Below are 26,414 nucleotides of genomic sequence, written 5' to 3' on the forward strand. Positions count from 1 at the left end.
GTGTTAGGTAAGACACAAGCTCATTCGTATCAACTGTGATTGATAATTATTTTTGAACTTAAATAAACCAATAATCTATAGTCCATTTTCCTTCAGCACATTATGTCAGAACTATGATACAAACAAGCGTAAAATTGCCTTATGCCATTGTTCTCCTTCGCGACTTGTGGAGCCGACAAGAGATTGCTTCTAGCATTGTGACTGTAATGGCAAAGTAATTTACGAAGCAAACCCCCCATGTGGGACAGAAAAGCCCTTTGCGCGATTTCGCTGACTCCGCAGCCGAACAGACCAGCAGCATTAGCAAAACTCCACCTCCAAAGTGCATCCCCGCATCTTTCTTCTTGCTCGCAGTGATCCACCGTGACATAATGTGTTCGCCAAAGTGAGGATGAAATTATATTGCGCCCCTGGAGAATACGGTTATGCCGACGATGATGAAGACGACAATCCATTTGTCTAATATAGGCGGCAATTGCACGTCGGTATGTCTTAGGATGTTCAAGGAAAAAAAAGTTGATGAATTTTTTTTGCGAAACAAGTGAATTTTGGAAATATTGAATTTCATACATTGCTACACATAGAATCCCTTGTGTGACCCTATCAATCAACAAATGTGTAGCAACCATTTCTGGGAAGTTCACACCTTATGAACAATTCGGGTTTGAGTTCGTTACTACACTGAGCAAAACATTTATGATTTTTAGACACCCTACTCTCTATTCTCAAATGTCAAGAAGATGCTATGGTAAGGAAGGTTTTTAAACACAGTCAGAGTCTGTCGACAATTATTGCGAAATACGAGAGGCGGCAACTCGGCTTAGGTTACATTCGCCAATAATTATTGCCAGACAGAGGGCGCATTTGCTGTTCCATAACGTGCCGCACCGTGTGATTCGAATTGACCGACTGAATCGATTCTCCTGAGAAAGCTTTTACTCTGCTGACCCTTCCGGGATCGGTTGAGCATGAGCATGCTCGCTGCTGTGGTTGATCACTGAAGCCCGGGCACAGACGATGGCATATGGATTGGATTGATTGCGAAGGTTTTGAAAGGGATTTGTAAGTTGACTCGGATCGAAACGGTGCTTAATTGGAATAGAGAGGCGGTGATCGGCGGGTGCACGATTCCAAAGAGCGATTTTGCATAATACTGTTGAACTGATACATGGCAGGTACTTCAGTGATACGAACATTATTATGATGAAGAATGAGTAGCTTTTCCGAAATCTCAGGCACATTTTTCAACTTCAATTTGATCACCAAAGTTGCATGGAAATTGGATCAATATACGAATTGGGATTTATGGCCAATCGTGTTATATAGGGCTTGGAAATAAAAAAGTGGAGGATAAATTAGCAAGCTGTTGGTACACAATCTTGGCTACTTCGTTATGACGACCGAGATAGACTGAATCAGCTAAGGCTGAACACGATATGCTTGATCATCTCTCCTACTGAATTCTTCCTGCTTCCTGTCTTCCTAGTCTTCCTGCGCCAGTCTTCCTGCGCCAGATGCAGGGCACTGAATCCGTGGTCAGCTTCACATACGGCGCGATAGATTTCGTGGCGGTTCTGGTTCACCACGAAGTATATCCGCAACTGTTAAATCTGGGAAACACATAGTACTAGTATATCAGTCACGCCTTTTCCTCTTACTGTACGTGGCAGGGTGACTCTCAATGGACGATTTAGGATGCAATGCTTAGTGAACGCCACTCGAACTGCTCTTTCTAACGCCTCCAAGTCAGTCGGGGTCCACTTCACCACCCACAACACTTTGCTCGAGAGGCACGTTATTGGTCTGTACTTGGCTGGGTTCAAAGTGTTCCGATCCTTCGGCAGAAAATAAGTGACACCCCTAGTGATGAATTCCAGTAGCTTCCCGGGGTTATCTAGTACCGTGTTGAAGCATTCCGCCATCCGCCCGTGGACCGTTGTGAGTTTTTTTTTTCTACCAGAAATTATGCACAAAATCGGGTCCTAGTGCAGCCCAATTCCTGGTATACCGGGTAGCCTCACGTATGTCTTGGACGGTCACGTTGATAGCGGACATGTATCCAATTCCACCACAATATCGCTCTTCTTCTGCCATCCACACCCCATCGATGTTGTGTATGACGGGGTTCTCCGATAGATTGGACCAAAACTGCGTGACTTCTCCAATCTCCAATCTCTCACCTTGTGGTGCGTTCGCAATCCCAACGTCCTTGCAACAGCTACTGCAGCCGAATACACGACGAATTGTAGCTCCTCAAGGTTCTCCACGGCTTCTAAGTACTGTGGCAAAATATCCTGGTTAAGGATGCTTACTGTACTCGTCAACCGATAGGAGTACTGCAACTCCATCCTCCTCTCCTAGTTCCCTCTGCACTTCCCGCTTGATGTACTCTATACGTCTTCTGGAGTCAGCATATTATGTGATATAATAGCTCTCTGGCGTGCTTACAACTTGTTCTGGACAAGCTGTGGTGCAATCTCATTGAACATCTCCAGCATCGCCGGTCTGCCGGACATATCCGTCTCCATCCTGGTGCGAACGTAGTAGCAACGGATCACGTATTGATTCATCTCCCTTGTCCACATAATCCGCTGCCATCGGCGGCCAGCTAACGTGAGTGATTGACGTCGATCAACCACAGCAACATCAGCAGGTGCAGCATTGCCTTGGTGATTTCTTCTGCTGCCGTTTCTGTCCTGTCTCGGCGGAACGGGCTGTGCCCGATGACTAGAGGGTCGCTGTTGCACCTCTCCTTCGTCTAGCCGCTGGCCGCTCGCTCCGTCCCCCGTCCCAGGACCAGCTCCAGTAAGGGCTTCCTCCTCGGGCAACCGCATGGGTGGTATTCTTCTTGAGAGTAACTCCATATCTAGGCTTGCTTTCATTCCCGGAAGCTACGGATTCTGTAAAGTTATTTAATTCATAAGGTCATTTGGCATAAAGACCATTTGGCATAACAGTCATTTGGCATAACAGACATTTGGCATAATTGAGAACATCGACAAAAGTGAGGATCATTTGGCATAACGGATATATGGCATAACTTTTTTTGTGTTCATGAAATTACTTACTTTACTAGTAAGTGGTGCTGAGAAAAACCCGAAATGGAGAGCTTGATAATAATATTTAAAAAATGGTTTTCGTACGGCCGAGTTGCCGAATAATATGCAATTAATTGTAATATTTAAAAGACACAATCCTTTTGAAGAAAGCATGCATTAGTCGAGTATGAAGCAATGATAAATGTTATCTGTCTATTGGTAATAAAGCATCGATCGAGATGCGTTCGCCCGGGTTAAGACAAAGGTGGATGTTATCCCTTCTTTAAAAGTAGGCAATGGCGGATTAGAGCAATGGTGGATGTGACTCCTTCTTCAAAAGAAGGCGTTTGCTCGGATTAAGGCGATGGTGGATGTGATCTCTTCTTTAATAGAAGACGATTGTCTGAATAAAGGCAATGGTGGATGTGATTCCTTCTTTATAAGTATTCACTTGCTCGAATTACTACAATTGTGGACATGATCTCTTTTTTTAATGAAGGCGATGGTGGATATGAGCTCTTTAATTAAAGGTAGGCGTTTGCTTGGATTAAGGCAAGGGTAGATGTGATTCCTTCTTTAAAAGTATAGATTAGCCTGGATTAAAGCAATGGTCCTTTGGATGTAGGCATTTTCCTGGAACAAGGTAGTGAATTTAATCCCGGGCGTTGGCAATGGTGGAAGTGATTTCTTCTTTGAAAGTAGGCGTTTGCACGGATTGAGACAATGTTAGATTTAATCCATTCTTCGAAAGTAGCTGTTTGTCCGGAATCAAACAAGGGGAATCAAGATTCTCTTTTTGGATGTATAGACCGTTCCGATAATTATAAATACACTAAGAAATAGTCGGCAATTGGAATGGCGCTTGATATTTCATGAAAATGTCGATTCCTCTTATAGATTACATCCTACTCTTTCACGTGATATATTAGTTCCGAATTTTTTGCTGAAAATTAAAAAAATATGAAGGTTTGATTTTTGACCAAAATTTTTTTTTCACAAAATTTGTTATTTTTGGAATGTGTTTTTTTTTGGTAAATAGAAAAAAACGTATAACTGTTAAATCAATATAATTTTCAATTGAGATACATAAAAATGTCTGCCTTGTCGCATTAACGACGAAATCTGATTAAAAAATGATTTCAATGACCTAAAAATTCCGAAAAACCTAAAAAAATATTTCGAAATTAAAATACTCCTCATGAGTACGGATATGGCTTTACACACAGACGATTTTCAGGCATGGGCGTAGCCAAGGGGGGGGGGGCAGGGGGGCTCCGTCGCCCCCCCCTGAATTGTGGAAAGATTGAACGGGTACTGAAATGAATTCCCTCAAACATGTGCACTTTACGATCCAATCATAAACAGAAATAGGTGGTAGAAATTAAAAAAAATCCCAAAACTTATTAGGGTATCCAGGATCCATAATATAGTTCTATGAAAGTTCAAAACAACTCGAAACATTTCGGGCTCAAAAATTCTCCTTGAAATCCTTCTAGAAGTTCCCCTGGGAACTTCTAAATTCCTCCGGAAAGTTATTCCCAAATTCCTCTGAAAATCGTTCGAAAATCCTTCTCACGTAGGGTCATTCGCCAAATGTTGAACGGCCAATTTCTTCGCCTATTGTTGAACGCACGTGTATTTCTTATGGGAGTTCAACAATAGGCGACAAAATTAGCCGTTCAACATTTGGCGGTTTCCCCTAATTGTAATTCCTCCTTATCTAGAAACCCCCAACTATTTTTTTTAGGAAATTCACGAGGATATTCCTTAAAGATATCTTTTCTTCTCTCCAAGATTTACTTCTAGATATTTCTTCGGCTATTCTCTCTTCAGGAAGAATCCGACATTTCCTTCAGGCATGCATTCGAGAGTTCCGTCAAGAATACATGTTACATTTCGCACCTCATGGCATAATACTCACCCCTAGCTATAAATCAACCAATTTAGATTTGTAAGGAATAACAACAAAACCTCTTGTTTACCGAGTGTGGAGGTTCTTTTGGAAAGGAGGCAATCGGCTTCAGACAAATCACCGAAATTGTGAGTTATACATTATTTCTAATTATGTAAATAACTAACTAACTAACAAATATGTATTTTATTTGCTGTAAGCATCGGTTCGAAGCCACCAGCCAATAGCTCCCGCAACAATACATACGGAATTTCTTCCCAAAATGCTACCAGAAGTTTCTTCAAAAATTTCTGACGGAAATCTTCCGATTTAGCTCCATAATTTCACTTGTAAATCTATAAGAAATTCCTTCGGAAATTCTTCTAGGAACTTTTCCGGGCATTTCTCTCGGAACTCTTCCTTTAATTCCTACGGGATTACTTCCAGGAAATTTTCCGGGAATACCTCCAAACATTTAATAGCAAAATCATCTAGCATTCCAATCTGGAATTCTTTTGGCAATTACTTCAGAATATCCTTCAAGAAATCCTCTAAAAATATCTTCATGAATTTCTCCTGGAATTCGTCCAAGTATTTCCCCAGAAATTCTTACAAGTATTTTTTCGGGAGTTTCTTCAGGTACTTCTCCAGGAATTCCTTCAGGAATTTCTCCGGGAGATTTTCCGCGGAAGTGTACTAGAATTCCTTCCGGACTTCACTCGGAATTTACTCGGATATCTGCCAAGAGTTCTTCCAGAAATTTCTTCGGAACAATCCGCAGAGATTTTCTTCAGCAATTAATCTGGGAATACTTTCAGGATTTCATCTGGGAATTTCTGCATTAATTCCTCCTGGTATTTTTCTGGGAATTCCTTCAGATATTTTTTCGGAAATTCCTTTAGGAACTTCTCTAAGAATTATTTCAGGACTTCCATGTGGGAATTCCTCCGGAAGTGCTTATGGGAGTTCCTCCGGGAGTTCTTCCAGGAGTTTTTCCAAGAAATTCTCCGGTAATACCTCCAGGAACTTTACAGGGAATTCCTGGACGATATTTGGCAGGAATTGCACGGGAAATGGGATTTTGGAAGTTCCTTCAGAAATATTTTTTCTCTTCCTCTAGGGTATTCCACCGGATGTTCCTCTGAAGTTCCACCAGTAGTTCCTTCGGGAATTCAATCAAGCTTTCTTCCAGGAATTCATTTAGCATTTCTTTGGGCATTTATCTACAAATTCCTCCAGAAGTTCCTCGGAGAATTTCTCTGGGAGTTCTTACGGGAATTCCTCCGGGAGGTTCTTTTAAGAATTCTCCCAGGAGTTCCTCCTGCAATTCTTACGGAAGTTCCTTTGGGAGTTCATCCTAGAATTCTTACGAGAGTTCCTCCAGGATTTTCTACGGAAATTCTTCCTGTAGTTCTTCAATAAATTCCTCCAAAAGTTCCACCGGTAGTTCCTCCGAGAATTCCACTGATAATTTCTCCGGAGATTCCTATAGAAAACCCCCCGGGAGTTCCTCCAGAAATTAGTATGGAAGTTCCTCCGGGAGTTCCTTTTCAGAGAAACACCCGGAGAAACTGCAGGTTAAACTGGATCTCCCGGAGGAATTCCCGAAGGAACTGCCGGAGGAGCTCCCGTAAGATCTCCTGTAAGAACTCCCGGAGGAATTTCAGGAGGAACTCCTAGAAGAATTCCTAGAGGACCTCCCTGATGAGCTCCCAGAGAAACTATCGGAAGAACTTCGGGAGGAATTTCCAGCTTAATTTCTGAAGAAATCCTAAATGATTTCCTGAAAAAGCCTGAGTAATTTCCTGGAATAGCTTCTGGTGGAACTCCCGGAGGAATTTCCGGAGAAACTCCCGGATGAATTGCTGGTAGAATTCCCGGAGGAACTCTCGAAGGAATTTTCTGGAAGAATTTCTGAAGAAACTCCCGGGAGAATTTTCAAAGGAACCCGGAGGAAACTACCAGAAGCATTCTCGGAAACAAGAGAATTCATCTTATAGACAAATCTCGTCTAGCTGAAACCTTTGTTGGGGTTTGTAGCTGGACCATCATCATCATCACAGGACATCCCGGAGAATTCCCTGAGGAGCTCGCAGAGAAATTCTTGGAGGAAGCCTAAATAAAATCCAATTCTGCCGAAATTCCCGGAAGAATTTTCAGAGGATCTGCCGATAGAACTACCGGAATAATTCTCGAAGGAAATCCTAGAGAAATTCTTGGTGGAAATGCCGGTGGAACTCCTGGAAGAATTCCAGGAGAAATTTTCGGAGAAACTCCTGGAGGATCTCCCAGTGGAAATCTTGAAGTTTCCACCGGAATTCTTTCAGGATTTCATTGCGAATTAATCTAGGAACTCCTCCGAAAATTCCATTGTTGATTTCATTTTCGGTATAATTTCTGTATAAATTTCCGGTGGAATTTCTGGAGAAATTCTTTGAAATTTTCACAAGAAATTATTCGAAACAATTCACGGAAAATTTTATGGAATTTACACAAGAAATTCGGAATTTCCACAGAATATTCTTATTCTTAAAAATTATGGGAAACAGCACGAAATTATTTGAATTATTGCAGGGAATTCTGCAGAACTTATAAAGAAGTTCGTGAAGATTTTCTTGGAGTAAATAATGGTGGAATTTTCGGATCAATTCCCGGCAAAATTTATGGTGGAATTCCTGAAGACACTGCCGAAGAAGTTGCTTGAGGCATTCCTAAAGAATCCCTGATAGAATTTCGGATAGAATGCCAGGAGCAATTGTCGAAGGAATTCCTGGAGAAAGCTTGCATATTGATTTTTCTGCCTATTTTATAATAAATATTATTTCAGAGAGGATTTGTTTAGAAATTCAGATAAATGGTTCTAGTTTTCTTGAACTTATGGGAGAATGCAGGATTTTATAATAATTGTTATAGCCGATTTAATATTCTTTCTGAATACTAAGTTCGTTAATATTTTTCTCACTTTATTTAAAAATATCTGATGAGCAATAAATCACGCATTTTAAATCCATCTGTGCGGAATTCCCACAGGGCAGGTATAAGGTACTGGGCATCTCTATTTGTCATTTACAGTCTAGCGTAGATCGAACATCGTTGATAAAAAAGTCAAGAAGGAAGAATGTAAAAGCGGTGAAAAACAAAACAAACCTACTGAAATCATCATTCTTAAATTCTATTATTTCCTTAAACTATCTTAAAATTACAATAAAAGTGAATTAGCGATTAGCGATAGTTGGTTCATGTGTGAGTAAAATCAGAGTGGTGTGTAGTATTTAAATTGACAAATTTATTAATTTAAATTGATAACTAAGTACGATTTTCTAGGACTATTGTACATACAAAGCTAGTACGAGTATTAAACACTAGAACAGGAGTTAGTAAACTAAATCCAAAGCTCTACGTGAGTAATTACTTTATGTCAACCTAAAACATATAGATCCAACTATCAACTAGCGAACCATTACAAACCATCAGTAGCACAAGGCGAATGGAAGAAACTATTGATTGTAAGTTGAAATACCATTATACTATTACTAAAACTAATACAAACAAACAACTATTCACAGCTTTGCTGCTACTACTAAGCTTGCTCATAAAATATAGTGCACCTTTTCTAAAAGAAAAATCCGAACAAACTAAAAAATCAATAATTGGATTTAACCTCAAATACAATGGTAAAGTCGGGAAATTTCACATTAACTCCTTGCGGAGTTTGTTTAGAAACATCGGATACCAATGAAGGTATGGTGGGATGCGATGCATGTGACCTCTGGTTTCATTTCCGTTGCGTCGAGGTGTCCGAAGAATCCCTTGAAGGCCTGGTGAAGTGGTTCTGCCCTTCTGAATCATGTCAGAAGACTGGCGAAATACTTAAAAAACCCGAGGAACGAAAGAAAGGAACGAAGTCCAAAGGAAAATCATCCGCCCCGGACGAATGGGACAAATCCAGCGTAAAATCCGACCGCCAATCTGGTTCTGCACTGGAAAAACAGCTGAAAGCTTTGGAAAAGGAACAGAAGGCAAAGGAACTGGAAATCACGAATGAGCAAATTCTAAGGGAGAGACGGATCGAGATGGATCGGATCTTGAAAGAGAAGAAGCTTAAAATGGAAAATGAGCTTAGGGAAAAAAAAAGGAAGGTAGAGCGGGATATATTCGAACAGGCACTTTGTGACGAACAGGCCCACGCCGATCGAATGCAGCAGATGCGGGAATCGTATGAAAAGGCTATCAAAGATGTGAAAAGCATGTCAATGCGACCTCAACCATCTGCTGGTGCTGAAGCAAAAATCGAAAAGCCTTTATCGGATCCAGGAGAAGGTTGTTCATTACAGCTGAAGAAAGTGTTAAATACACCGTTGCGCAATCCGGGAGTTTCACTTCGTATGAATCCGGAAAAGCAACGAAAAGTTGTGAAAAAAAACCAATTGTTCGATAATTCGGAATGCTCGGAAGGCGAGGACGATTCTGTGGATGAGATCAGCGATGAAGAAAGCGACAGTGAAAGCGATTCGGATTCATTTGGGGATGAAGATAGAACCGATGGATCAGAATACCAATCCGAAAGATCATTTTCATCTGAAGAAAATCAGCAGCGGAAAAAAGTTAAGCCGGCTCCACACGGGTTGGGGCGAAAGCCTGAGAGGCCGACGAAAGCTCAGTTGGCAGCGCGAAATGGTCTTTCTAAAAAGCTCCCTGTGTTTACAGGGAAGCCTGAAGAGTGGCCTCTTTTCATCGGCAGCTTCGAAGCCTCAAATAAGGCCTGCGGATTTAACGACGTGGAAAACTTGATACGTCTTCAAGAGAGCCTAAAGGGACCTGCGCTGGAGAGCGTTCGGGGACAGTTACTGTTGCCCAAGTCCGTACCTAAGGTTATAAGTAAACTCCGGCAACTCTACGGACGACCAGAACAATTACTACATTGTCATTTAGAAAAGGTAAAACGGCTAGATCCTCCAAAAGCGGATAAATTGGAATCATTCATTCCCTTTGGAAATGTGGTGGAACAATTGTGCGATCACCTGGAGGTTGCTGGAATGAAGGAGCACTTGATTAATCCGCTTCTCATCCAGGATTTAGTAGACAAATTACCAGCAGGCGACAAGCGAGAATGGGTTCGGTACCGGAGTAAGAAGAAAACTGTAACGTTAAGGACATTCTCGAATTTCCTTTCAAAAATCGTTTCTGAGGCGTGTGCTGCGAACGTGAGTATCGAGAACCAAGCGGATTCGAAGACAAGGTCCCTAGGGCAAACGACAAGAGGAAGGAACAAAGTGAAAGGAGCGGTTTATGCACACGATGTTACCGAAAATCTAAAGAAAAATCATACCGTCGATGAAAAAGTTGAAACCTTGTAGAGCATGTAAGAGAACGGACCATCGTCTTCGTTTCTGTCAAGATTTCAAAGCGATATGCTTTGAAGATCGCATGAAGGTAGTTGAAAAGGTAAAATTTGCAAAGTCTGCCTCAACGATCACGGTAGCGCTCCATGCAAGTTCAAAATGCACTGCAATGTTGGGGAATGTCGAGAAAGGCATCATCCGCTGCTTCATCCAATCGGAAACATCGTAGTTATGAACACGCACACACGCGCATCTAGCTCTATCTTATTTCGGATGGTTCCCGAGACTTTACACTGCGGGGATGAACATGTCACTACGCTTGCCTTTCTAGATGAAGGCTCATCAATTACCTTGGTCGAACGCTCACTCACTGACCGACTGAACGCTGTAGGAGTCAAGTGGCCGCTCACCATCAAATGGACCGCCGACATCACACGAAATGAACCGAACTCCCATATGATGAATTTGTGGATCTCTGATACTATAAACAAAGAAAAACATCTTCTACAGTCGGTACAAACTGTTGAGAAATTGCTTCTTCCAAAACAGTCGTTAAATGTCGCCGAAATATCGGTCAAATACAGCCACCTACGTAATCTAGCGATATCTTCGTATCCAAATCATCATCCCGGTATTCTAATTAATTGGATTGAATAACCTCCACACAATTGCGCCAATTGAAGCCAAGGTCCGGAATATTGGAGAACCGATAGCCGTACGATCCAAACTTGGCTGGTCGGTTTACGGTCCAACATCCACTTGTATTGGTGGTGCAAATATTGTGTGCCATCACCACGGAGCTAGCAACGAAGACCTCTACAATCTATTGAAGCAACATTACTCCATCGAAGAATCTGTAGTGGCGGTAGTTCAGGATACAAAAGAGGATAAGCGAGCGCGCAAAATTTTGGAGGAAACAACCACTCGTGTCGGCGACCGATTTGAAACTGGTTTATTGTGGAGAACAGATGATCCTACATTTCCAGAAAGTTTTCCAATGGCCTCTCGAAGGTTGAAGCAGTTAGAACAGCGACTCGAAAAATCTCCGGGTTTATACGAAAAAATAAGGCAGCAGATCTTAGAGTATCAGCGTAAAGGATACGCTCATCTTGCAACGCCGAAAGAGTTGACAGATACAAATCCTCTGAAGAAATGGTATCTTCCGCTGAACTATGTTCAGAACCCCAACAAACCCGGCAAACTTCGTTTGGTGTGGGACGCTGCCGCAATGGTAAAGGGTGTGTCACTCAATAGTCATTTACTGAAAGGTCCTGATATGCTAACGCCTTTAACGGCGGTACTCAGTCTCTTCCGGGAGCGCCGCATTGCCTTTGGAGCGGACATTCGTGAGATGTATCACCAATTAAGAATCCGAGAAGCCGACAGACAAGCACAGCGATTTCTATTCAGAAAAAACTCTCAAGATGTTGAACCAAGCGTGTACGTTATGGATGTAGCAACGTTTGGGTCAACGAGCTCACCGTGCTCGGCTCAATTTGTTAAAAATCTCAATGCGTCAGAGTACTCAGCACAGTATCCAGAGGCAGCAGCTGCCATCATCAACAAGCACTATGTCGACGACTATTATGATAGTATTGACACAGAAGAGGAAGCGATTCGTCGTTCAAGGGAAGTGCGCCTAATCCATTCGAAGGCGGGTTTCGAATTGAGGAACTGGGTATCGAATTCTACCGAAGTGATTCAAAGTCTGGGAGAGAAACGTACAGTAAAAGACGTACATTTCAACGTTGATAAGACAACAGATCATGAACGCGTTCTAGGCATAATTTGGCGTCCGAAACAGGATACATTTTCATTTGCCACCGATCACCGACCCGACTTGAAACCATTCATCGACGGTATTCAGCGGCCAACAAAAGGATAATTTAAGCTGCGTAATGGGGGTTTTTGACCCACTAGGACTTCTGACGCCCTTCACCATGCATGGGAAAATACTCGTTCAAGAACTGTGGCAAACGGGCTGCGACTGGGACGAAGAAATCGGCGACAGTGCATTGGAGAAATGGAAACGCTGGACACGGCTGCTGCCGCAGGTAGCTGCTATCCGAATTCCTCGCTGTTATATCGGTAACGCATCCGCTTCGGAAATAGAGTCACTTCAGCTGCATATATTCATGGACGCAGGTGAAAATGCATACGGTTGTGTTGCGTACTTCAGGGTTGTAGTGGGTGGTCGTGTTAGGACTTCGTTGGTAACGTCACGCTCGAAAGTAGCACCTTTGAAACGGCAATCCATCCCACGTCTTGAATTGATGGCAGCGGTTCTGGGTTCGCGGTTGCTACGCACGGTACAATCACACCACTCCCTGCCGATAAACAAACATTTTCTCTGGTCAGATTCCCAGACCGTGCTAAGCTGGATCCGCTCAGACCATCGGAAATATAAGCAATTCGTAGCGTTTCGTATTGGTGAGATAAGGGAGCACACCAACATTTCCGACTGGCGTTGGATACCAACAAAAACTAACGTCGCTGATGTACTAACAAAATGGGGGCAAGGCCCTCCACTGGAGTCTAGCAGCATGTGGTTTAAAGGGCCACAGTTCCTTTCGGAGTCCGAAAATCAGTGGCCGAAGGGGCAGTTCCCGGCTGCCGATACAAACGAAGAAATGCGTGCGAATGTTCTACACCACGAAGCGATACATTTCGAACCGATTATCAATGTCAATTCAACAAACCGATTAGTTAAACTTCTTCGAAGTACAGCCAACGTGATTCGATTCATAGCAAACTGTCGCAGGAAACAAGCAGGCGTTCCAATAGTAGTTTCCAAAGCTACCACTGGCCAGGAAAATATGCTGAAAGCTAAACAAAAATCGATCCAGCAACCTCTGCAGCAGGAAGAGCTTCGGGCAGCCGAGGCGGTTTTATGGAGACAGGCTCAAATCGATAACTTCACTGAGGAATTTGGGATCCTGAAAAGAAACCAGGGACGGGAAGAAACTCCGGGTAGAGTTTCAAAATCAAGCTCGCTCTACAAGATGAGTCCCGTTTTGGACACGGATGGAGTTATACGCGTTGGTGGCAGACTACAGCAAGCCGAATTCGCATCGTTCGATATGAAGCACCCAGTAATTCTCCCTAAGGGACAAACATGTTAATTCAGTTCTATCACGAGAGGTTCCACCATGCCAACCGAGAGACGGTGTGCAATGAACTCCGCCAGCGTTTCTACATTCCAAAAATACGACAAGCCATCCGACAGGCAACAAAGAATTGTATGTGGTGTCGTGTCAACCGGTGTCTTCCACAAATGCCTATGATGGCACCTCTTCCGGTGCAACGAGTGACATCACATCTTCGTCCGTTCAGCGCTGTAGGTGTAGATTACTTGGGGCCTATTGAAGTGTTAGTTGGACGCCGATGGGAAAAAAGGTGGATTGCTCTTTTCACCTGTTTAGCGATTCGTGCAGTGCATCTGGAGGTAGTGCACAGTTTAACTACTCAGGCGTGTCTAATGGCGATTCGGAGGTTCATCTGTAAGCAAGGGACACCGGACGAAATATTCTCCGACAATGGGACTAATTTTAAAGGTGCGTGTAACGAGTTAGCAAGAATGAAAATGATCCAAGAAAATTGTGCCAACAGCATTTCGAGTTCCACCCTGAAATGGAATTTCATTCCCCCGAACACTCCTCATATGGGCGGTGTCTGGGAACGTATGGTGCGGTCAGTGAAGGAGGCTTTGAAAACGTTGAACGACAAGCGTAAACTGACGGATGAAATTTTATTAACCGCATTGTCTGAAACAGAGGACGCGATCAACACTCGTCCCCTGGTATACCTGCCACAGGAGGCAGACGAAATCCAGGCAATAACTCCAAATCATTTTCTACGCGGTCTAGTTAAGGATACTGACCTACCTGTAGATGAATCAATCGACTTCGCACAAGCTTTACGGAACACGTACAAGCAGTCGCAATATCTGGCCGACCGAATGTGGCAACGTTGGTGCAAAGAATACCTCCCAACTATAAACTATCGTCCGAAATGGGTTGATGACCGGAAGCAGCTTCAAGTTGGGGACTTGGTGTTCATTGTAAACGACGGGCAACGGAAGACCTGGATCCGAGGAATCATTGAGGAAGTGTTTGAAGGAATAGATGGACGAATCCGTCAGGTGAGTGTACGAACTACAAAGGGCGTATCCAGGAGAGCTGTTAGCAACATAGCCGTTATTGAAATTTCCTGTAAATCCGGCGATTCCTGAGTTAGACCGGAACCGGAGTTACGGGTTGGGGTGTGCGGAATTCCCACAGGGCAGGTATAAGGTACTGGGCATCTCTATTTGTCATTTACAGTCTAGCGTAGATCGAACATCGTTGATAAAAAAGTCAAGAAGGAAGAATGTAAAAGCGGTGTAAAACAAAACAAACCTACTGAAATCATCATTCTTAAATTCTATTATTTCCTTAAACTATCTTAAAATTACAATAAAAGTGAATTAGCGATTAGCGATAGTTGGTTCATGTGTGAGTAAAATCAGAGTGGTGTGTGGTATTTAAATTGACAAATTTATTAATTTAAATTGATAACTAAGTACGATTTTCTAGGACTATTGTACATACAAAGCTAGTACGAGTATTAAACACTAGAACAGGAGTTAGTAAACTAAATCCAAAGCTCTACGTGAGTAATTACTTTATGTTAATCAAAAAATGAATGCTAACTTTAAACTAAAATATATAGATCCAACTATCAACTAGCGAACCCTTACAAACCATTGGTAGCACGAGGCGATAGGAAGAAACTATTGATTGTAAGTTGAAATACCATTATACTATTACTAAAACTAATACAAACAACTATTTACAGTTTTAGCTGCTACTACTAAGCTGCTCAAAAAATATAGTGCACCTTTTCTAAAAGAAAAATCCGAACACCATCATTGTTTTGATTTGGTTTGGATTTGGTTTCATGTGCTAATATTCATGTGTTTTTATAAAACTACTATAAAACTACGATTTGGAAGGCCAAAAAAGTTGCCCCCCCCTTCTCGAAATCCTGGCTACGCCCATGTTTTCAGGTACGGTATATATTGGAGATTGATTTGGACACTAATGACACAGACCACATTGCTCCAAAATGTAAACAACTGGTTGCATTAGTGAAAACGAAAGCTCGAAATAATTTTTAATGTTTTTTTAGGCTATTCGCGTTAATTTTAAATTGTTCTAATTCTCGTCCGTTTGCAATTATTTAATTTTAAAAATTCATAATGCTTGTTAAATGAGTGCCAAAAACAGATCGTATGGAGTAAGTAGAAATATTTATGAAAAAAATGAGTAATAGCTGAAAAACATGTTGTGCAAAATTCTCAAAACAATGGGAAACAAACATTCATAGAACATGATAAATATTCGAAACATTCTCGAATACTCGATGCTATATGAAAGTGAATACAATTTGAGGCCATATGTAACCATAGAATAGTAGATTACTTGAGAATGAATGTATACATATACAATAAACAAAGTGTATTTATTATTATCGGAACGGTCTATATGCGTTTTCCTGGAATAAGTCAATGGCGGATGTGATCCCTTTCTCGGAAGTATAGGTCTGCCGCTTAATTTGTCCGTCCTTCCGAAAAATGTCTATCGTCAGTCTAAATCTATCAGATCATATCCTCGATCTTCTTTCCCTTTCCCTTTAACAGTTCCAACACAGTTGGCAAATGACCCACTTTTTTGTTGCAAATGTCCGTTATGCCAAATGGCCTTGATGCCAAATGACCTTATGCCAAATGGCTTTATGCCAAATGACCCAGACCCGCTGAATAGCTACACGGAACCGCGAAACAACTCACTTGACGGTTCCTTTCACTCAAATCCGCCCTTGCGTGGAAGAAGCCAAAAATAAGTAAAGAGCGAAAAAATCCGGTGAGTACTTGCCTTTACTCCCGTGTTGAATTTTCACCCACTATGAAGTTTCACTAACTGAAATCTATGTTACTTTCACTCAATCGAGACTATGATGAAAACAACTCAAATTTGGCTTCTTCCATGGAACAGCACACGTTGGGTCGATGCAGCTCTCTTTGTTTATAATATCATTCATGAGAGGGAGTGAGAAAACTACCTAATATTGAGTTAAAAATTTGAACTTCGTACTCAAAGTTGAGTTCTTTAAACTTTTTTTTTAGGTTCTTTATTTTTTCTGTGTAGGTGCAAACGCCAGTGCTCGTCCGTGTTTATTATTATTATTATTATCTCCCTTCCTCATTAATTCTACCTTCTTTCTTATTCCTTCTCTCTTCTTATTTCTTCCATTATTCCTCTTGTTTTTTATCCTTTTTACTGTTTTGCTATTTTCTTCTTTTTTTCCTTTTTTTCTTCGCCTTTCTCTTATTATTTATTTTTATTATATTTATTTATTATTGTTTATATCTCCTTTCTTTGGATTTCTCGTATACTAAGTACGTAAAGGCTAATAGCTTTGCTCCAAAACCTCGAAGACCCATAGTGGTATGTTTTTATGTCTTTTTTCTGTTTTGCCTTAATCTGGTTTTTCTGTCTGCTCGATGAACTGAGCAAATATCTGTCTTTCTGTGCGAATATGTGAGTGTACGTGTGTGCAAAAAAGATACAAAACATATTGGCTAACTTCTCATATTGCCACTGCGTCAAAATGGTGTGTCGAACCAAAGAGATTGGTGTCTTGGATAATTACGAGAAAGGTGGTATGGTTAACTAGGTAATTTAATTTGGCTTTTTCTTCTCAGAATGTCTACTCCTCGAGTCCTGCTTCATACTTCTTAGTTCTATTGTTCCAATTCTAGATTCTTACAGAGAGAAGTGAGAAGTGATCATTGTAAAAAGATTGCTAAATTCTCGTTTGTTAGTCTCTATTTCTTAATCACTATCGTGTATCGTGTGGATACGACGTTAGGAAAATGGAAAAGTCAACTTTGGAGATATGGATCTCGGTTGCGTGTAAACCAATTTAGCTGACCAGAGCTCAGATATAACTTGAATTTTACCCCAACTAACTTTCGACCATATTGATTCACAGGGTAAGAAATTATTGCGGTGTTATGTGTTTAACGTTATTTTTATGTTTGCTGTGCTACCTCTTTCCTAATAACAATTTCTTATAATTGCGACACAATTCCAAACCTTCCGGGATGGCGCTAATAACAGATCGTAGAGTTTTCTGTAGGTGTTTCTCTATTTCGTGAACGGAATATGAACGTTTTCGGCTTCTGGTAATGCCTTATTTGCGTCACAGAAACGGCGATACGTCCGATTTTTATTTTAAAATTAATTGATGCTAATGGAATTCTCAGGTTGAATTCTGACAGGATGAGGGCATGTGTTCGATAAGACTCCAGCTTTTAACCCAGCTACCAGCTGTTGGAAAATATTCGGAATACGTTTAATATTTCTTTTGGATATGATGAAACCTGTTCAAACTTTGGTCGAACACACATAGTATCCAAAGTTTGCATAAATCATTAAAAAATATTTCGACGCGCTACAAAATTGATCCCTAATATTGTTTACAATTGAAACGACAAGTTACAAAGAATTTACAACATGAACTTCAATATAAATCTCAACTTCCCTTTCAAATTATGTGACTTCATAGTCTAAACTTTAAATAATTGAATGAACATTTTTCTACGGAGGCGGTAGGTCCATTTCACAAACGCGAACACGTCGTCGTTTGATTGGGATACCAATAAGCCAAACCAGGAAGAAGTTTGTGTTACTGATCGACGATCATTCGATACCTACGATACGGATGGTAATCGTCCAAACAAGTTAATCTCCATAAGCATCAGACAGATTAGCCATGTTTATCACAATCTTCAAGCTAAGTTCTTTCGCATTGCCAATCTCGAAGAATCGCTTCCACGGGAGGCGTGCCGCCTATGACGAGTTAATCAATGTGTGTCGTGTTTCGGTATGCCGAATGAGGCAGTCAAATGCTGACAGGCGGTAATCAATTATTATAAGCGTGGTAATCACACGTCTCTCTATTTAATATTAGAAATGTGTTGGAGGGCAAGAAAAGTACTATTCCGAAATTGGTTTAATGGCTCGAAATTGTTTTTAAAGCGCTAGTCGGGTAGACGAACGTGCGTGACACAAACAATGGCCAATTCATGGATTAGATCATGATGTTCATTGCGGCAGCGGTTGATGTTCTAAAAATAGAGAATATTATGGTGATTAGAATATCCGATCAAGTCCAATCAATTATAACACCGTTGAATATACCGCCCATAAGCGAAATAATTGTCGTTATTATTATTATTAGTTTCAAAACAAAGAAGTTGCCTATGCAGTACACATAAGTAATCTCCATTCCTCTTTCCTCGATCACTACACATCTACATTAACTTTATCTTCTCGATTAGATATCGCAGATAGTTTTCTAAATTATAGTAATTAATATGTTTTTAATTATAAATAATCTTTTAAATTCAAAAATATATATTTTTACGGGTCTTGATTTTTTACTGCTGTTATATGCTTGTACTTTTTGCTTGTATAAACAATCAATCTTCTTCTCCTTCTTGTTGCTGGGATCGCATGCCCAAATCAGGGCACTCCCGCCTCACAAGTCTTCTAAAAAATTGTGAAACTAACATTTTGCTTCGTAGCCTCGCATTTTACCGCTAAGCTACAAACAACCCTTTTCTCATTGAGGCGTTCAAAGTTATTTTTTTTAGTTCTGAAATGATCTTTTGGTGTGATATGTTTTGATTTCATCAATGTCGTTTTAATTATGACAATTATGCACTTTCAATATCAAAGGTATCATAGAGCAGCTCAACAAACAACTCAATACAACTTCTGTGTCACTTCGTGCCCACACACACGCCAAAAACAATAACTGTAGCAGCTAATTGAACATGACACTAAGTCGCGCTCCTCAACATTGACCCACGCTTACCGCGTGAAGTCGAAAATTGTTGCTCACTTATTGGTTCCGTCAAAATTAATTTATTAACCACCGATTGGCACCTCGCTCGCTACTAAGTGGCGGCCGCGCTTGAACCAGTTGGACAATCAGCATCAATCAGTCTGAGAGATAACTTCATTATTACCTACCCTGAACGGCCCGAACGTGACGAAATTGAGTTGAGTTGAGGTCCTTACGCAATCGGCGTGTTTTCTTTACTCTCCATCTTTCTGAGATCATCGACTGAACCTGATCGATTTAATCTTCTTACTAATCCAGAGGTGTTTGGCTTTCGGATCGGAACCAATTAAACTTATGAGTGTTTCGATTTGCTACAGAGGCTGCCTTATGCAAATCGATTGGGAACCGGATTATCAGACAGATAAGTGGATTAGTGGCAACTGTCGTTTGTTAGCCAGGCGTATAGCTGGGCGATGTGGGTACTTGTTCACTTCCGAGATCGATCAGGTGTGATTATTGACTAAATTATGGGAAATTATGGGATCTAAATACCTTGAATAATGTATTCCGAGTAGTCCAGTCGAAAAGAGTGAATACAAATGAACCGTTTGTTTGAGAAACTGCATATGTGAATTTTTGAACCAAAATTAAATTTTTATATATTCCAAATCCTCATAAAAAAACACGTACTAAACTCATCTTATGACAGTTGATGACATTCCACTGCAGCTTAAATAATTTTTCTCATAAAAAATGCTTTGTTCGGAAATGTATTGAAATTTTTCCGTTTTTCCGTTTGTTTGAGAAACTTCATCTGTACACGCACTTTAAAGAGCAATTACGGCCGTTTTCGAACTGGAAGTGCCGCAGAGCGTTGAGTTTGTTCGGTAACTATTTATATCGAAGACATCAAAAGAATCGTTGCCAGTTCGATTGAAAAGTTTTTTTTTTTCTCATTGTATAAAATGGATAATTGCAGTTTCTCAAACAAATGATTTGAATATTTATCAGTTGATTTTATGTCTTATTCAAAGACAATTTCGGCCTACACGTTTAGTGCCCTCAGGTGCTCTTTCGGTTTCTATGCTGTAATTGTTTTTGCTTGGCGTTCTTTTGGCATACGTAATGTCCAGCCACCATAGACTGCCGTGTTGTATTAATTTAACAATATCCATTGCTTCATTGACCTGATGCAACTTTAATTCACGTGTCGACGACAAATTTCACCACTAAGTATTGTCTCCAGCACCTTCTGCTCAAATACTCTGAAAGCTCTCCGATAAAGGCTCCGTCAGACGTTGCAAGCAAATCACTCGTGCGAGCGAATGATTTCTGAGAGCACTCGCAATTGCAGTCACACGTAGCAGCTTTTCACTTTTAGCAAATGTCAGATTTACTCTCATGCAAATATAAACAAAAATGAAAAACTTGTTTTTCGGCCAAAAAATCTAATTCCATTCCTATTTTTGCAGTGCAACACTGCCATCTGAAAACGTTTTCACTTTTGCGAACGAAAAATTTGCTAGTCAGATGTCACTTTCTGTGATTTGCTTGCTACGTCTGAGGGCATGGCAAATGCTGGGTAAAGCGTACCATTGGTACTTCGCGTACCTGAAGGAATAAAATAGACCCCATCTCGCGGTCCTTAGCCTCTTACCCAGCAACTCCTATCCCTACCTCCCCGCGGTGCTGGCCGGGATACGAGCAACCTTAGGGAAGATCGGGTAACCAATCCCGGTGGGAACTATGGTCGTATGCTGACAGGGAAGGGGGGTTTGCTCCTCTCCGGAGGTGCAAATCTTATTGAGCGTCTGTTCTCCATGTCAGGATCGGCTCACAACAGCGTCTGTTCTCCATGTTAGGGGCGGCTGATCATCGTCCGAGTGCCAGCGAGGGACTCTCAGTGAAACTGTGCACCATGGTCCACCGGAAATAAGGAGGAATGGTCCTCCGGAAACTTAGGGGGTTTGGTGTCAGGCCCTGCAAGCCAGCCTTTAAAAAATCATAAGCAACGAACAATCAACAAGAGAGTACGGACCGGAACCATCGGCGAAGACCACTGCGACGAAAAGGGACTAGCGATTGGAAACTCGGTTCGTGGGACTGCAAATCTCTCAACTTCATCGGGAGCACACGCATACTCGCCGATGTGCTCAAGGACCGTGGATTCGGCATCGTAGCGCTGCAGGAGGTTTGTTGGAAGGGATCAATGGTGCGAACGTTTAGAGGTAATCATACCATCTACCAGAGCTGCGGCAGCACACACGAGCTGGGAACAGCTTTCATAGTGATGGGCGACATGCAATGGCGCGTGGTCGGGTGGTGGCCGATCAACGAGAGAATGTGCAGGTTGAGGATCAAAGCCCGGTTCTTCAACTTCAGCATAATCAACGTCCATAGCCCACACTCCGGAAGCACTGATGATGATAAGGACGCATTCTACGCGCAGCTGGAACGTGAGTACGACAGCTGCCCAAGCCACGACGTCAAAATCATCATAGGAGATTTGAACGCTCAGGTTGGCCAAGAGGAGGAGTTTAGACCGACTATTGGAAAGTTCAGCGCTCACCGGCTGACGAACGAAAACGGCCTACGACTAATTGATTTCGCCGCCTCCAAGAATATGGCCATTCGCAGCACCTACTTTCAACACAGCCTCCCGTATCGGTACACCTGGAGATCGCCACTGCAGACAGAATCACAAATCGACCACGTTCTGATTGATGGACGGCACTTCTCCGACATTATCGACGTCAGGACATATCGTGGCGCTAACATCGACTCTGACCACTATCTGGTGATGGTTAAACTGCGCCCAAAACTATCCGTCATCAACAATGTTCGGTACCGACGACCGCCGCGGTACGACCTAGAGCGACTGAAGCAACCTGATGTCGCCACTGCATACGCGCAGCATCTCGAGGCAGCGTTGCCGGAAGAGGGTGAGCTCGATGGGGCCCCTCTTGAGGACTGCTGGAATACAGTCAAAGCAGCCATTAACGACGCAGCGGAGAACAACGTCGGGTATATGGGTCGAAGTCGACGGAAAAATTGGTTCGACGAAGAGTGCAGACAGATTCTGGAGGAGAAGGACGCAGCGCGGGCGGTCGCGCTGCAGCAAGGTACCCGGCAGAACGTGGAACGTTATAGACGGAAGCGGAGACAGCAGACCCGCCTTTTTCAGGAGAAGAAACGCCGCCTGGAAGAAGCGGAGTGCGAGGAGATGGAACAGCTGTGTCGTTCTCAAGATACACGCAAGTTCTATCAGAAGCTCAACGCATCCCTCAAAGGCTTCGTGCCGCGAGCCGAAATGTGCCGGGATAAGGATGGGAGCATCTTGACGGACGAACGTGTGGTGATCGAAAGGTGGAAGCAGCACTACGAGGAACATCTGAATGGCGCTGAGAGTACAGGCAATGAAAGTCAAGGCAGCGGAGGAGATGACTACGTCAGTTCAGCGGACGATGGAAGCCAACCAGCCCCCACCTTGAGGGAAGTTAAGGATGCCATTCAACAGCTAAAGACCAATAAAGCAGCTGGTAGGGATGGTATCGGAGCTGAGCTCATCAAGATGGGCCCGGAAAAGCTGGCCACTTGCCTGCACAAACTGATAGTCAGAATCTGGGAAAACGAACAGCTACCGGAGGAGTGGAAGGAAGGAGTTATATGCCCCATCTACAAGAAAGGCGACAAACTGGAGTGTGAGAACTTTCGAGCGATCACCATCCTTAATGCCGCCTACAAAGTGATATCCCAGATCATCTTCCGTCGTCTGTCACCATTAGTGAACGAGTTCGTGGGAAGTTATCAAGCCGGCTTCGTTGACGGCCGCTCGACAACGGACCAGATCTTTACTATACGGCAAATCCTTCAAAAATGCCGTGAATACCAGGTCCCAACGCACCATCTGTTCGTTGATTTCAAGGCGGCATACGACAGTATAGACCGCGTAGAGCTATGGAAAATTATGGACGAGAACAGCTTCCCTGGACAGCTTACCAGACTGATCAAAGCAACGGTGGATGGTGTGCAAAACTGTGTGAAGATCTCGGGCGAACACTCCAGTTCGTTCGAATCGCGCCGGGGACTAAGACAAGGTGATGGACTTTCGTGCCTGTTGTTCAACATTGCGCTAGAAGGTGTCATGCGGAGAGCCGGGTGTAACAGCCGGGGTACGATTTTCAACAGATCCAGTCAATTTATTTGCTTCGCGGATGACATGGACATTGTCGGCCGAACATTTGCAAAGGTGGCAGAACTGTACACCCGCCTGAAACGTGAAGCAACAAAAGTTGGACTGGTGGTGAATGCGTCAAAGACAAAGTACATGCTTGTGGGCGGAACCGAGCGCGACAGGGCCCGCCTGGGAAGCAGTGTTACGATAGACGGGGATACCTTCGAGGTGGTCGAGGAATTCGTCTACCTCGGATCCTTGCTAACGGCTGACAACAACGTTAGTCGTGAAATACGAAGGCGCATCATCTGTGGAAGTCGGGCCTACTACGGGCTCCAGAAGAAACTGCGGTCGAAAAAGATTCGCCACCGCACCAAATGTGTCATGTACAAGACGTTAATAAGACCGGTAGTCCTCTACGGATATGAAACATGGACAATGCTCGAGGAGGACTTGCAAGCACTCGGAGTATTCGAGAGACGGGTGCTTAGGACCATCTTTGGCGGTGTACAAGAAGACGGTGTGTGGCGGCGAAGAATGAACCATGAGCTCGCCCAGCTCTACGGCGAACCCAGTATCCAGAAGGTAGCTAAAGCCGGAAGGGTACGATGGGCAGGGCATGTTGCAAGAATGCCGGACAGCAACCCTGCAAAGATGGTGTTCGCTTCCGATCCGGCAGGTACGAGACGACGTGAAGCGCAGCGAGCGAGATGGGCAGACCAGGTGCAGAACGACTTGGCGAGCGTGGGGCGTATTCGAGGATGGAGAGATGCGGCCTCGAACCGTGTATTGTGGCGTCAAATTGTTGATTCAGTGTTATCTGTATATATGTAGACTAAATAAATGAAAATGAAAATGAATGTCTGAGGGCACCTTAATTCTTCTTGGATGCTAAAGTTTCATGGCCGCACAAACCATTTATCATCTCTGTAAAAGTAGTGTGTACAACTCGATGTAAAACTCGAAAAAAAATATTTGTGCCAACTTTGTTAACGTTTCAGACGTACTAGGGGAAAAATGTTGTCCTAAAATTGAGCAATTTTCACCATTTTCATCCTGGGTAGTAGTAAGGTCATTTGGCCAAGTGTTATTTAGTCAAATGCCGTTTAGCCAAGTCTTAAAAATAATAAAAAAAAAAGAAGAACTTAACCCTTAAAGGCGTAAGGCGATTTTTTTAGAAATCATCGAAAATATTTTTAACGTAAACAACCATTAAAACCATTAACATTAAACGTATTTTCGGTTTGTTGTTTTAAAACAACATTGCGCATTTAAGGGTTAATGTTACATTCTTTGATGGCCTTTCTTCTAAGGTCTTCAATGTTTTTTTTCTTTCTAAGCACTTTCTTATTATCTCATGCGAATTTCAAATCTTGTTCATCTGTATATAAACCACGAAGTTGGCATTACCATTCGATAATAGAAAGATCGATTTGTGCTAATTTGTTTTTGTTTACTAAATTAATAGGAAAAATTTATGATAAAACTGTAAAACATGGAAAGTCATTTTGAAGAACTTTGTCATCTAGATGAAATTGTATATGCCGAAAATTATACCAGACAATTGATCAATTTTTAGCGAGACAAAGTTCTTTCTAATTTCTAATTTTATTCCAAACAAGACTTATTATCGTGATCGCTCCTTTTGCATTTGTTAATGGATTTTTTCTATAATTATTTCGTTTTTCCTTATTAAAAAATAAGTAGTTTTTCCCTCCTCTAGCTTTTTTCTACTTTATTCTTTCTGCTTTCGTTCAAAAACGGGTCACCGTCCTCGACCAGAGGTTTTACAGACTAAACAACAGATATTATATTTAAACATCTCGAAAAATTTCCTTCCTTTCCGGGAATCGAACCCACACTCCATAGCACGCAAATGCGCATACACGGGTGACGCACTATACCGTAAGGTCACAATTTTCTCTTATCTTTCTTTGTTCTTTTTCCAAGTCTTCTTTTCGCTATTTCATGTACCATTAGTAGATAAAATAACAAAAATTGTAACAATTTGTTTTCTAGTTTTAACAAAAACGTTACTAAATATGTTCTCAATTGAATAAACACATAACTCAATGTGTTATATGAAAAGTGACGAAAAAAACTAAAAATCTAACAATTTATGTTATTGAAAAAAGTCATCATTGGTTGTGTTAAAAGTATTGCTAACCGTTTTAATTATATCATATTTTGTTATAATCTCGTTTTGACGACCAAGACACTTAATTGTATCTTGACAGATACGTATTTCGACCTCAACAGTAAGGCCGTCTTCAGTGTCTCGTACTTGACTCGACTTGACTCGAAGTCGAGTCAAGTACGAGACACTGAAGACGGCCTTACTGTTGAGGTCGAAATACGTATCTGTCAAGATACAATTAAGTGGTGGAATTCAATGGGATGGTATAAACTCGTCTTAGGACAAGTGAAGACATTCCACTAAAAAGCTGAAAATAATTTTCTTATCATATTGATATAGTTTTCATATAATTTAGTTATGTCTAACTGGTTGGGAAGCGAGACGTTACCTTAGTAGTAAGAAGTAAGCCTTTGGAATTCAAAAGTGAGAAGTAAGAGACGAGAATTCTGGTTTCATCATTTTTTTCTCACTTCTTGATAGCTACTCTTTGCTTCTTACTTGTTACTGTTTATACGTAACACAAAAAAAAATCAACACTCAGCTCGACGAAATAATCCTAAAACCTAATATCCACCCTAGAGTTCGAATGTCAATAATACACACTATCTGAACACTAAACACGTTATATGCTACCAATGTCGATTTCCTATCAACTGTCAACTGTTAGACACCGTTAGACATCTTGATATTTCCATGAGTGGATGGTTCCCTCAACATTGATTCGTGGAGTATTCATTGTAGGGAAAAGTGAGAAATAAGTAGTGGAAGCTGCGAACTGTGACGCGAGAAGTGAGCGATATGAAGACATTTCACATTCTTTTCTTCGTATAAGAAAAGAAGAAAGAAAGAAGTCGGATGACAAATGAGCGATGAATAGTTCAGAAGGAGATGGGAAGTGTGAAGTGAAAAATGTGAATTGATAAGTGAGAAGTGAAAA

The 26,414-nt window shown here is 41.9% G+C and overlaps 1 protein-coding gene and 1 long non-coding RNA gene across 17 annotated transcripts in view; both read left to right on the forward strand.

The window, feature by feature from the left end:
• The window catches only part of LOC134213078 (restin homolog), a 288,278-nt gene that overhangs the window by 22,123 nt on the left and 239,741 nt on the right, over nucleotides 1-26,414 (forward strand). The window lies entirely within an intron of this gene.
• LOC134217242 (uncharacterized) lies at nucleotides 8,013-8,388 on the forward strand. Its single transcript, XR_009980958.1, has 3 exons — nucleotides 8,013-8,190; nucleotides 8,254-8,329; nucleotides 8,366-8,388. It is a non-coding gene; the product is annotated as an uncharacterized LOC134217242 (long non-coding RNA).

The sequence above is a fragment of the Armigeres subalbatus genome, chromosome 2 (genome assembly GCF_024139115.2).
Source record: "Armigeres subalbatus isolate Guangzhou_Male chromosome 2, GZ_Asu_2, whole genome shotgun sequence".
In the NCBI taxonomy this organism is placed as follows: domain Eukaryota; kingdom Metazoa; phylum Arthropoda; class Insecta; order Diptera; family Culicidae; genus Armigeres; species Armigeres subalbatus.